Genomic DNA, 14,006 nt, shown 5'->3' with positions numbered 1-14,006 from the left:
GCAAGAGGTCTGCTGGGAGGGATCTCTGCTGAAGGTTCTGCTGGTGCACGTGTGTCTGGGTGAAATAAAGGGGTTCCTGCACTAAACCCTGTGTCCTCTGTCCTGTCGGGTGACCCCTGTAGCACTATTCAATTCAATTCAATTTTATTTATATAGCATCTAATACAACAGAGTTGTCTCTAGACGCTTTCCAGAGACCCATACCCAGAACATGACCCCCGAGTAGGGCTGGGCGATTTTGGACAAAAATAAAATCCCGATTTTTTTTCTCTGAAAACCCGATTTTCGATTTCGATTTTTTTGGTAAAACTACAAAAGACAATGGAATAAATTGTTTCAAATGTTTTATCTTTATTTTTTAAAGAAAAATAGCAAACAAATTTCCCTATTGGGAATGAAGTGCAATTGAAAGATACTGTAAATCCTCCCTGAGTTTAGTAAAGTGACAACATTTACAATTTTTTTGACCAAACAAAGATGACTAGACGAGCTCTGTCTGTAATGCAGCCAGCTGCAAAAAAGGAAAATCGATTTTCCTTTTTTAACATCGATTTTGATTAATAAATCCGATTTAGATTTAAAATCGTTTAATCGCACAGCCCTACCCCCGAGCAGTTATTACATAAACAATGGCAGGTAAAAACTCCCCTAGTGGGAGAAAAACCTTAAGCCAAACAGTGACAAGGAAAAACTCCCCTTTAAGAGGGAAGAAACCTTGAGCAGGACCAGGATCATAAGGGGGGACCCTCCTGCCGAGGGCCAGACTGGTGGGTCAGGGACGGCAACAGCACAGCAGGCAAGTGGAAGCAGCAACGGGATGACCAGGGGTGGGGACCGCAGGCCAGCACGCAGCTCCCGAAGCTCCGGCCCAATCAGCAAGTCCCAGGTTGGGGTGCAGGGTCGGGGAAGGGTTGAAGGGAAAGGGTCAGGGAAAGACTTGTGCTCCGTAATGCAAGCTACAAGCCACCCACGACCACCTTCAGGTTCCGGGGTCCGGCAAAGGATGCTGCAACATGCCGGACACCGGACACACTAGCCTTGCTACACTAGCGCCATACGTGAAGCCCGACAGGATGGAGGAGGAATGCGGGGAGCGGAACCTGGAGGCCCTGGCGGACCTGGCAGCCCTGTTGCAGGGCCAGGGGGAGCAGCAGATCGCAGCGCTGGAGGCGCTGGTGGTGCAGCAGCCGGCGGGCCGTGAGGCAGAGGCTGCAGGCCGCCAAGCGACGGCTCCTGAGGTGGCCCCAGCGGTGGCGGGACCCGCAGCGCGACCCACCCCGGCGCCACGCCAGAGGTTCGCCACGGCAGCGCTGGAAGCGTTGGTGGCGCAGCAGCCGGCAGGCCGTGAGGCAGAGGCTGCAGGCCGCCAAGCGACGGCTCCTGAGGCGGCCCCAGCGGCGGCGGGACCCGCAGCGTGACCCACCCCAGCACCACGCCGGAGGTTTGTCACGGCAGTCCTGAAGGCGTCGGTTGCCGAGGCGGAGACGTCGGTCGCCGAGGCAGAGACTACAGTCGCGGAGACGGCGGAGGCGTCGGTCGCAGAGGTGGAGGCGGAGACGGCGGAGGCGGAGGAGGCGTCGTCGCCGAGGCAGTCCTGGACGCGCCGGCTCCGGAGGCGGACCAGCTGCTGGAGCAGTGCTGCGTCGGGGAGGGGGTGGTCCTGGGCACACCCCGGCCAGGATGCCGTCTGGCCCGAGGCCACCCTGGGCCCAGTCCCGAGGGCGACCTCCCGACCGGTCTCGGTGGTCGACCCGACGCAGAGGGCGACCTCCCGACCGGTCTCGGTGGTCGGCCCGACGCAGAGGGCGACCTCCCGACCGGTCTCGGTGGTCGGCCCGACGCAGAGGGCGACCTCCCGACCGGTCTCGGTGGTCGGCCCGACGCAGAGGCCGACCTCCCAACCGGTCTCAGCGGTCGGCCGAACCTGGAAGACCCAGAGGTTCAGATGGCGGTTCCTGGCTTCCTCTCCCGCTCCGTGGGGGGGAGTTGGCTAGGCCGGATGGTCTCCGGCCTGAGTTGGACGATGGTGTGTGGCAGGGTGGAGGAGCCATTGGGCACACCTGTGCCCAATCAGCCTCTCCACCCTGCCTGCCTTCATAAAGAGCAGCTGCACACCAGCAAGAGGTCTCTGCTGGGAGAGGTCTCTGCTGAAGGTTCTGCTGGTGCACGTGTGTCTGGGTGAAATAAAGGAGTTCTGTCCTGTCGGGTGACCCCCGTAGCACTAGCCTTGCTACAAGGAGGAAGCTCAGATCACCATCAGGTGATGGAGGACCACAGGGATCCAGGACTACATGGATCTACTCAGTGTAGGAGCCATTTCTTAGTTTAATTGTATGTGTATGTGTTTAGTTTATTTTTCCTACTAGAGGGTGTAGGTTTCACGCTGCTATTTCACTCTATTTACGTCAGTCACAGGTAATTGGTTGCCGCACCTGCACAGGTGTTATAGGTTGGTGATTGTCAGCAGTCGGGGCAGAGTGGTGGAGGGAGCACACGTTTTTACCGTAGCGAATGACAACCATTGTGTTCAACATTATTTGGTAATATGACAGTTTTCTAAATCATAATTTTTGTGCAATAAATGGGAACGTCACCCAAAGGAGAACTGCTCTGGAAAGTGGATTTGTTGGACGCAAGAAGGCTATGAGTGAAAGACATTCCTAACCACCGCAAGTGGGACTAATCAAACTTTCTTTTTGTTTGTGAGATAGTCACCACATTAAAGTAAAAACGTTCCTGACGGAGGAATGAACGGCATTGGAAGGAGGCTGCTGGTCGGATCGGCTTCGCAAACTGGAAACACACTGCGCACTGCGATCACCTCCTCGCCTCATTCAAACAGCGCTGCAAGAAATAAGGTAAAGAGACAGAGCGGATTTGTTTAATCGCTGCCTGTTGAAGAGGAAATAAAACTTCATCAAAGCTGAGTCTGTTTGAATGAGTTATGGAAAATGGAATCCTTGTTGCTGGGATGAATTAAATGGATATGAATTGGAAAGTGGATGAATTCTGCCGCTTATGAATGAATGAAATTTATCTGACGTCACACAATTGACGATTGAAAATGGATGATAAAGATGAGGCTGAAGACGTAACTCATGTTGAGAACACTGCAAAAAGTGATGTGGGAAAAAGAGAGAGAAAATTGACTGCAAAAGGTGTCATGCTGCTGCTTGAAAATCTGCAAAAAAATCGGAAGTTAAATCTAAATCAAGCTTCTAAAATCAAGCAACAGATTCACAGTCTGCTACCTCTCAAAATAACAAGGGATATTGTTTGCAGTGTTGAGGAACTTTTAAGTGAGTTTAAAAGGCTGTGTGATGATGCTGCTGACACCCACAGGACATTGTTGGAAATCCCACTGCCTGAAGAAGAACATGAAAGGCAACAAACTTGGTATGAACAGAAAAGCAAAGCAAACGATGATTTCTTGCATGATGTAAATAAATGGTTGTTGGATGCAAAACAATGTGACATGGAGAATGAAAACAAGGATGAAATACAACCCCATGACAGTATTTCAAATATATCTGTACATGAAAACACTCAGCTCTCATCGCATTCAAAGGCTTCTTCAAGATCTTCCACAAGTTCTGCATGTATTAAAGCAAAGGCGGAAAGGGCAGCATTAATGCAACGCATGGCTGCTTTGGAAAAGAAACATGCATTGGAAGCTGAAGAGGAGAAATTGAAAAGACAAAGAGAACAACTGGAAATGGAAACCGAACTAGCTGCTGCTACAGCTAAAATAGCCATACTGGACACCAGCAGTGAAACAAGTGTCCATGCTCAATCTGATGGAATGAATTCATATTTCAATAAAGCTACGAAATCATCATTAATTAAGGAAGGCTTACCCGAGTCAAAGCCACCATCACAACAGCCATATCTACACCCACATGGTGCACGTCCAAAGGAAAGGAAACATGCACAGACGCAAAGGACAAGCTTCACTTCACGGCAGCCAGCACAATCTTCTCAAACACCAATGAGAGGCGCTGTAACCTCCATTAATTCACAACAGGACCAGAGAACAAGCAACGTCTGTGCAACTCAGACTTCAAATGAAAACGGAGTTCGTAATATTGGAAACATCCTTCAGCACCAAACGGATATCACTGCTCAATTAATTCAACGACAGCATGCAGCATCTCTTCCACCAAGAGAAATACCAATATTTGATGGTAACCCTCTACAATATGGATCATTTATAATGGCATTTGAACAAGGGATTGAACGTAAAGCCTCAAATAGCCAAGACTGCTTGTACTACCTAGAGCAATACACCAGGGGGCAGCCAAGAGAACTTATAAGAAGCTGCTATCATATGCCAGGTAATCAAGGCTACACCAGAGCCAAATACCTACTAAAGGAGCACTTTGGCAATGAAATGAAGATTGGAGCAGCATATATGGAAAAGGCTTTAAATTGGTCAACAATAAAGGCAGAGGATGTTGGTTCCCTTCAAACTTTTATGTTGTTCTTGAGAGGATGCTGTAATATGATGGGAAGCTTGCAGTATATGGAGGAGATGAATGTACCATCAAACCTGAAACTTCTGGTGATGAAACTTCCATACAAGCTAAGGGAAAGATGGAGATCAGCTGCTTGTGACTTACAGGACAGACATGGATGTAGAGCATTGTTCCCTGATTTTGTCAACTTTATGGAGCAACAAGTCAAGGTTCTCTCTGATCCTATTTTTGGAAACATCCAGGACATGCAGACTGCTACCGCTAAAGGAAAGGTTCTCACAAAATCTATGCCCAGAAATAAAAATCTTGCAACTGTGGCTGCAGTCAGCACCTCAGCAGATATCAAATCTACAGAATCACTCATCTGCCATGAATCCACTTCATCAAGAAGCAAGATTGTACCATGTTGCATATGCAGAGGATATCACAAAATTGAAAACTGTGAACAACTTAAGAACGCGACTCATCGTGAGAGACTTGATCTGTTAAAGCAGAGAGGCATTTGCTTTGGCTGTCTAAACCCTGGTCATGTCAGCAAGAACTGCAAAGGTCGTGTAACATGCAGTATATGCAACTCAAGGCATCCAACCATACTTCGCATCACAACCAAGGTCAAATCATCTGAAGAACAGCCAACAAAGTATGCTGTTGTCCCTCAGCAGACCTGTGCTCGCACTGGGGCCGGTAAGCAAGAATGTGTACTCTCAATTGTGCCAGTGCAAATAAAGGCCAAGAATGGAAATAAGATTTTGACCACTTATGCTTTCTTGGATCCAGGAAGCTCAGCCACATTTTGTACAGAGCACCTGATGAGACAGCTACACATGGATAGCAACAAAACACACATTTTCTTGCGAACAATGGGACAAGCAACTACTGTAAAAACTCATGTTTTGTCTGGACTGAAAGTATCTGGTTATGATGACAACAAGTTTATGGACTTACCTGAGGTTTACACTCAGCAAACCATGCCAGTTACCAGAGACAACATTGTCACCCCAAAAGATCTCAGAAAATGGCCCTATCTTCATAAGATCAGAGTTCCCAAGCTTGACGCAGAGGTGGATTTGTTGATTGGCACAAATGCCCCAAAGCTTTTGGAACCATGGGAAATTATCAACAGCCGTGACGATGGACCCTATGCAGTTCGCACCCTATTGGGATGGGTGGTGAATGGTCCACTAAGAGGAGGAAGTGACACAGGGAAGAATGGCTGCCCTGCTGTTACTGCCAATAGGATTTCCATTGAGAAAGTGGAACAGCTGTTGATTACACAGTACAACCAGGACTTTAATGAAAGGTCATATGAAGAAACTGTAATGTCAAGAGAAGATATGAGGTTTCTCAAAATCATGGAAGAAACAACTCATCTGGAAAACAACCACTACAGTATTGACTTACCCTTTAAGGTTGACAATGTCATCATGCCAAATAACAGATGCATTGCTGAGCAGCGTGTCATGAGCTTGAAAAGAAGGTTTCAGAGGAATAAGGAATATCATCAGGAGTATGCACAGTTTCTTTCTGATGTCATCAAAAGCGGCTATGCAGAACAAGTACCTCAACAACAACTGAATGGCACAGAAGGCAAAGTTTGGTATATTCCACACCATGGGGTGTATCATCCTAAAAAGAAAACACTACGAGTTGTATTTGATTGTGGAGCAAGTTACAAAGGCACCTCCCTGAACAGTCAACTGCTACAGGGTCCAGCTCTCACAAATTCTCTCTTCGGTGTTCTCATGAGATTTAGACAGGAACCAGTTGCCTTAATGTCTGACATCACAGCCATGTTCCATCAAGTGAAAGTGTCACCGCCACATACCGACTTTCTTCGTTTTTTGTGGTGGACTAATGGAGATGTGACACAACCGCTGGTGGACTTCAGGATGAAAGTTCATATTTTTGGAGCAACATCATCACCAAGTTGTGCCAGTTACGCTTTAAAAAGAGTTGCTGATGACAACAAGGCTCATTACAGTGACAAGGTGCTACAGACCATCAAACAGAACTTTTACGTGGATGACTGTTTAAAGTCTGTGTTCTCAGAACAAGAAGCTTTGCAGGTGGTAAAGGACCTCACTGCAGCATGTGCAAAGGGAGGATTTCAGCTCTCAAAGTGGATGAGCAATAGCCGTGCAGTCCTAGCAAGCATCCCTGAGAAAGATCGTTCCAAAGCATCCAAAGAGCTCAATTTGGATAAAGATAACCTACCTGTGGAGAGAGCTCTTGGCTTGCACTGGTGTGTGGAAACGGATATCTTCATGTTCAAGATCATACTGGAAAATCGTCCATGCACACGCCGTGGAATCTTGTCAGTGGTTAACTCCATCTATGACCCTCTTGGATTCTTGTCACCATTCACACTACCTCCCAAGCTGATGCTACAAGAAATGTGCAAAAGAAAACTTGGTTGGGATGACAAGATAACACCAAACCTTGCACAGGAATGGTCAGAGTGGCTGACAAACTTGTACAAACTGTCACTGCTAAAGGTGGATCGATGTATTAAACCAAGGGACTTTGGACAAGTACACCATGCACAACTGCATCATTTCTCAGATGCTAGTGAACACGGATATGGCACAGTATCTTATTTGAGATTGGAAAACGGCTCTAAGGAAGTAAGCATTGCTTTCATGGTTGGAAAGTCCAGAGTTGCTCCAGTGAAGCAAACTACAATACCCAGACTTGAACTCACAGCTGCTGTATTGTCTGTCCGAGTGGACAAGATGATAAAAAGAGAGCTTCAGCTGGAATTGGACCAGTCAGTTTACTGGACAGACAGCACAACGGTGCTGAATTACATTGCAAGTGAAACCAAGAGATTTCACACCTTTGTAGCGAACAGAGTGGCTGTTATACGTGAAGCTACAGAGGTGGCCCAGTGGAGGCACATAGGAACCAAACATAATCCTGCAGATGAGGCATCACGAGGATTATCAGCAGACAACTTCATAAAATGTGAGCGATGGCTCAAAGGACCAAAGTTTCTGCTGAATGATGCAAAGGACTGGCCAAAGCCAGATGTGGACAAGTTTGCAACAACAACTTTGGATGATCCTGAGGTCAAACAAGACATCATGGTCAACGCTTGTGTTGTTGAGGAAGCTTCCAGTGCAACAAACAAGCTTCTAAGCTATTTCTCAGATTGGAACAAACTGAAAACTTCAGTCGCCTGGTTTTTGAAGTTGAAAGACATGCTTCAAGAGCTACGAAACCAAGGTGAATCAACTCAGGAAAGGTCATGTGACAAGAAAAGGATGCTGCAAAACCACAAATCGAGGGTAAATGTTCAGCCACTGACCCGAGATGATTTACACAAAGCAGAAATGGCCATTATTCACTACTGTCAGCGACAAAGATTTCAAAGGGAAATCTCTCTCTTGGAAAAGGGAGCAACATCTGTGCAGCAAACCAGTGACATCTACAGGTTGGATCCTGTACTTCAAGATGGGCTATTAAGAGTTGGAGGACGCTTAAGGAGGGCATCCATGCCTGAAAATGTAAAACATCCCATTATTCTGTCAAAGGATCAACTCGTATCTAAACTTATCCTACAACACATTCACAGGCAGGTGGGGCATGCTGGACGCAATCACATGCTATCTGTTCTAAGAAAATCTTACTGGATTACTGGTGCAAACTCAGCCTGCAGGAAAATCATTGCTGACTGTGTCATTTGCCGCCGCCTACAGGGGAAGGTTGGAGAGCAAAAGATGGCTGATTTGCCAGTTGAAAGAATCCTACCAGACTTGCCACCATTTACAAATGTGGGAGTGGATTACTTCGGACCAATCGAAGTTAAAAGAGGCCGCAGCCTAATCAAGAGATATGGAGTGATTTTCACATGCATGACAAGTCGAGCAGTGCATCTTGAGATGGCCTATTCACTCAATACTGATTCATGCATAAATGCCATTCGCCGGTTTATGTGTCGACGTGGTCAAATCTCCAACCTCAGATCGGACAATGGAACCAATTTCGTTGGAGCTGAGAGGGAACTACGAGAAGCTCTCAAAAACCTGAATCAGAACAAAATACAAGGTGCTTTGGCGCAGAAAGGGATTGATTGGACATTCAACCCCCCTGCTGGATCTCATCATGGAGGAACATGGGAGCGGATCATTCGCCTCATAAGGAAAGTGTTGTACTCCATCCTCAGACAGCAGACATTAGATGATGAGAGTTTTTGTACTATTCTCTGTGAAGTTGAAGCAATCCTTAACAGCCGTCCCATCACACACCTTTCTGATGACCCTAATGACTTGGAAGCACTGACACCAAATCACATTCTGCTACTAAAATCCAAACCACTTCTTCCTCCTGGACTTTTTGAGGAACATGATCTGTACATTAAGCGGAGATGGAAACAGGTCCAGTATCTTTCCAATCTGTTCTGGAAACGGTGGGTGAGGGAATATCTCCCACTGCTTCAAGAGAGACAAAAATGGACAAAGTCACAAAGGAACTTCTCTGTTAATGACATTGTTGTTATTCTGGACCCATCTGCTCCACGTAGTTCATGGCTGATGGGCAAGGTGACCAAAACCTTTCCAGATAGAAGAGGAGCAGTCCGATCAGTTCAACTCAAAACCAAGACTGGATTTCTGGAAAGACCTGTCACAAAGCTCTGCATGCTAATGAAAGCATGTAGTTAAGGACTGATGAGAAGTTAAGGACTGATAAGAATAAGGTCCCAGCATTGGCCAACGAAGAAAGAAGAGCCAACGAAGAAAGAAGATTTTGCACACATACACTCTTTTTGGCTCCTTTTGATAATTTATGTTATTAGTATGTAATTGTAAGTGCACACCAATACAATTATGGGGCCGGTGTGTAGGAGCCATTTCTTAGTTTAATTGTATGTGTATGTGTTTAGTTTATTTTTCCTACTAGAGGGTGTAGGTTTCACGCTGCTATTTCACTCTATTTACGTCAGTCACAGGTAATTGGTTGCCGCACCTGCACAGGTGTTATAGGTTGGTGATTGTCAGCAGTCGGGGCAGAGTGGTGGAGGGAGCACACGTTTTTACCGTAGCGAATGACAACCATTGTGTTCAACATTATTTGGTAATATGACAGTTTTCTAAATCATAATTTTTGTGCAATAAATGGGAACGTCACCCAAAGGAGAACTGCTCTGGAAAGTGGATTTGTTGGACGCAAGAAGGCTATGAGTGAAAGACATTCCTAACCACCGCAAGTGGGACTAATCAAACTTTCTTTTTGTTTGTGAGATAGTCACCACACTCAGGAAGAAACATGTGGACATTTCCTAACATGAGGACTGATTTAAATACATTTAACGTGTTTAAATACATCTCACCTCTCTGAAGAAGACTGTTGGTCTCCTTTAAAGTAAATTAATCTTTGATTTGACATGTCGCTCTTCAAGGACAAACAGCTGGGTTCATGTTCAAGAGAGTCTCTTTTCTGATGGACCCTGATAGAAGACAAAAGTTCAAAATTTACATGAAAAAGAAAAGAAGTTATACATATAAAAACATTTAGTCAATTTAAAAAGCATTAAACATAAATCATTGGCAGCGTTTGGATACACTCACCCCTCTACAGCAGAACGTTGTTCTCCTTTAAAGTTAATTAATCTTTGATTTGACATGTCGCTCTTCAAGGACAAACAGCTGGGTTCATGTTCAAGAGAGTCTCTTTTCTGAATGATCCTGATAGAAGACAAAAGTTCCAAATTTACATATTTTATTTATAGGAAAAAGAAGTTATACATATAAAAATATTTAGTCTATTTAAAAAGCATTAAACATAAATCAATGGCAGCGTTTGGATACACTCACCCCTTTACAGCAGAATGTTGCTCTCCTTTAAAGTTAATTAATCTTTGATTTGACATGTCGCTCTTCAAGGACAAACAGCTGGGTCCAGGTCCGGGTCCAGGTCCAGGTCCAGGTTCAGGTCCAGGTTCAGGTCCAGGTTGATTCCTGTAATAAGGATGTTTGGTGATGTGAGTCTTGAGCTCTGACATGCAGAAGAGTCAGGGACAGTTAGAGATTCTCATCTCACCTCTGAACTTTGCTCCGACTCTCATGTTCCCCACACAGAGAGGTTCTAGAGGGAGGGACTCCCTCCTCTCCGTCTTCACACTGGTCCATTCTGCTGAATTCACGTCCACATCAGCTCACACACACACCTTCACCTGCAGAGGAAACACAGAGATCAGCTGATCCTGCACTGGTTTGCTCCTCTCTTTAGTGTTTATGTCACTAGAATGCAGTGAGAAACCAGTGGGAGGTGGAGGAAGTCACTGATACAGCCGTATCTGCTGATCCGAGCTGCTCTGAAGCTTTCTCTCAGCACCTTTTTTCATTTCCTGTTTCTAAGATTTAAAAAATTAAAGCGACACTACGTAACTTTTCCACCTTGTGTCATTGTGATGGTACATCAACTTCCAACAGGTTTAATGACAACTCTGTCATTGTCTGAGGGGATCTGTATCGCCTCCACTGGCACTATGTAACTAACTGAGGAGCATGGTAGGAACCCTGCCACACTACTGGTAAAGCACTACCGCTTTTGTCCAAAGGAGACGCCAAACTCAACAAAAGCTGAAAGTTACGTTGTGCTGCTTTAAATCCTGTGAACAACAGAGTTTTACTGCACTAACAGGAAGTTGAAAATCTTGAACAAGCAGAAAGAGACTCGGCCTCGACGTGAGTCTGGTTCCTGTAAATGTGAAGAAGCTCAGAGGTGAAACTGTCCTGCAGAGGCACGTGTCCTCCTCCTTCACAGCCTCATCACACAACAGTTACACCAGCAGCAAACAACTTCCTCCAGGAACCACGCTTTATTTTGAAAGGCTCCACAGGAAACAGCAGTCTGACTTTAATGCTGGAGACGACAGGTTTATTCCAGGAAATAAAAACACCGAAGTTTGATCGATGAAGAAAACTAATCACCGGCTGATCAATAATAAAACCAATAAAAATGTTGTCATTAACAATCATGTAGATTTGTCTTCAGACACAAGAATGATCAAAGTTTGCAGGTAAATCAGAAGTGAGTCGAAGTTCTTACCTTGACCCGTTTGAGTCAAAAGAGAAAGTTCAGGAGTGAAATAAACTTTTAAGTATTGATCCGGTTATCAGCAGTTGTTCTCCGTCCTCAGATCACCCCACCAGGCGCGTTTAACGCCTTTTCTTCCACATTTGTTACGGCAGATGTGCTTTCACTTTGACCGAGAGTCCAGTCACGTCCACAGCAGCTGCTTGTGAGCGTTTCCTCTTTTTCTGCTACGCCCAAGTGGTGGCCGGTGTTGTTCCAAAAAGTGATTGCCTGCCAGAATCTGATTGCGCCCGCGGGAGCGCGCACAGCAGCCCGTTGAGGGATAACAGCCCATTGAGCGCGGATTAAACGGTCATAATATGCAGATACACACACCTGTACGTCCGCAATTATAGCAAAGGTATGTGTCTTACAAAGTGTAACGTTTGTTGTTACGTAATTATCACAACTGTGCCCAAAAGAAGTGTAGTTTGTAGCGAAATCAGCCGTGACAATGACTTGGTATGTATGATGCCTTTGTTTAGCCCTGTCTTTGGAAATTAGACTGTAATGAATGCGATTTATGGGTGTGTTTTCAATAAAGAATTGATCACTTTTGCAATATGTCTGCATTTTTTTTTAATCTGATCTGGGCCCTACGGAGTATTTCCTCCCATGTTTGGATGTGTTTTGTACATCTAATATTATTGTTTATGCCTACTATAAAAAAACAGTTTTCACCTGCCAAAAATGGATTGAAGGCCAAATACAGTTGATGAAAAGTTGTTTCTGCCTAAATATGACTTGATCTCATCCTTGAGCTTTATATATAAATACTAGAGCTCACAGGACAACCTTTAACTCTTTTAAAGGAGCATTACAACAAAAAATAGGCATTTTCACCTGCCAAAAATTGATTGAAGGCCAAATGCAGTTGATGAAAAGTTGTTTCTACCTAAATATGACTTGATCGCATACTTGAGCTTCATATATAAACACTAGAGCTCACAGGACATCTTTTAACTCTTTTAAAGGAGCATTACAATACAAAATATGCATTTTCACCTGCCAAAAATTGATTGAAGGCCAAATACAGTTGATGAAATGTTGTTTCTACCTAAATATGACTTGATCTCATCCTTGAGCTTCATACATAAATATTAGAGCTCACAGGACAACTTAAAATTCTTTTAAAGGAGCATTACAACAAAAAATAGGCATTTTCACCTGCCAAAAATTGATTGCAGCTCCTTACTTTTAACTCAAATATGTATTCTTCCTCAAAATGACTGGTCTTTATCCTGAAGCATCATATGTGACAGATTACCACCTCACCTAGTTCCCTTTATTTTTTTTTAAATACCTGGATGAGCCTGAGGGCCTGGTGGTGGAAAAGAGTCTTCGTGGAACCCTTGGCTGTTCCGCTGTGTAGACAATCAAGTGGTCTATATTTATTTTTGGAAACACCACTCCTTGGCTATCTAAAAGGTCCACACTCTTCCCCACTATGGCCAAAATTGTATAAAGCCCAAGGTATGTGGGGTCCAATTTACCCCCTTTCCTCTGTTGGCTCCAAACATTCTGCCTTAGAACTTTCATTGCCACCTGAAAGTCTGTAGCAGGTTTTGTTTCTTTTTTTTTTATATTTGGCTGCGATGTTAGTGATAGCCCTCTGGAGAGCATTGTCTAATTTGAGGACGTCCTCTGTAACCTCCTCAACAGACAGGTTCTCTTCAACACTGCTGTCCACCTTTGAAATTATGTCACAATTAAATAAAAAAAAATAATACATATATGATTTTAATGTTACATTATGACTATTTTGACATTATTATTACATTATAACTATTTCTAAGTGTGTCTGTTTATTCAAAGTACAAAGTGCAACTCACTCTGTATTCGAACTTCAGACGGGTACCTCGCCTCTCTCCCTAACATAAAAAAAAAGGTGAGAATTTTGTTGTAACTTGACGCTTGGTCCGCAGTCCAAACATGACTGCGTCCAAATGTTTGTCCCACTCTTCTGGCCTGTCCTGTACCAATTTGGACAGTGCCCTAGAAAAAATAACAAATGACAAGACAATTATTAATACATTTTTCTAATGTTTTTTGGTTTGACAACAAATGAATATATATTATTTTATATTTCAAAGTGATACCTCTGTCTGGATGGTCCCATTCATCTTTTCCACCAGTCCATTTGTCTGAGGATGATAGGGTGAGCAGAGGCTTCTTTTGATGCCAAGTATTTGGCATACCTTTTGATAAATCCTTATTGAAAAGAAATGAAGAAAGGAAATTAAAAATAGTCAAAGATGGAATATATACATACATATATATATATATATATATATATATATATATATATATATATATATATATATATATATATATTTCTATGTATAATCTTTGTAGTTATTCATACGTACTTCATTGACAAACTCCCGGCCTTGATCAGTTAAAATCCTCTTTGGGGCTTCGAACTGATAAAAAAATTTGAGGATGCACTGGGTG

The sequence above is a fragment of the Cololabis saira genome, chromosome 14 (assembly GCF_033807715.1).
Source record: "Cololabis saira isolate AMF1-May2022 chromosome 14, fColSai1.1, whole genome shotgun sequence".
NCBI classification, from domain to species: domain Eukaryota; kingdom Metazoa; phylum Chordata; class Actinopteri; order Beloniformes; family Belonidae; genus Cololabis; species Cololabis saira.
Note: the sequence above shows the minus strand (reverse complement) of the source record.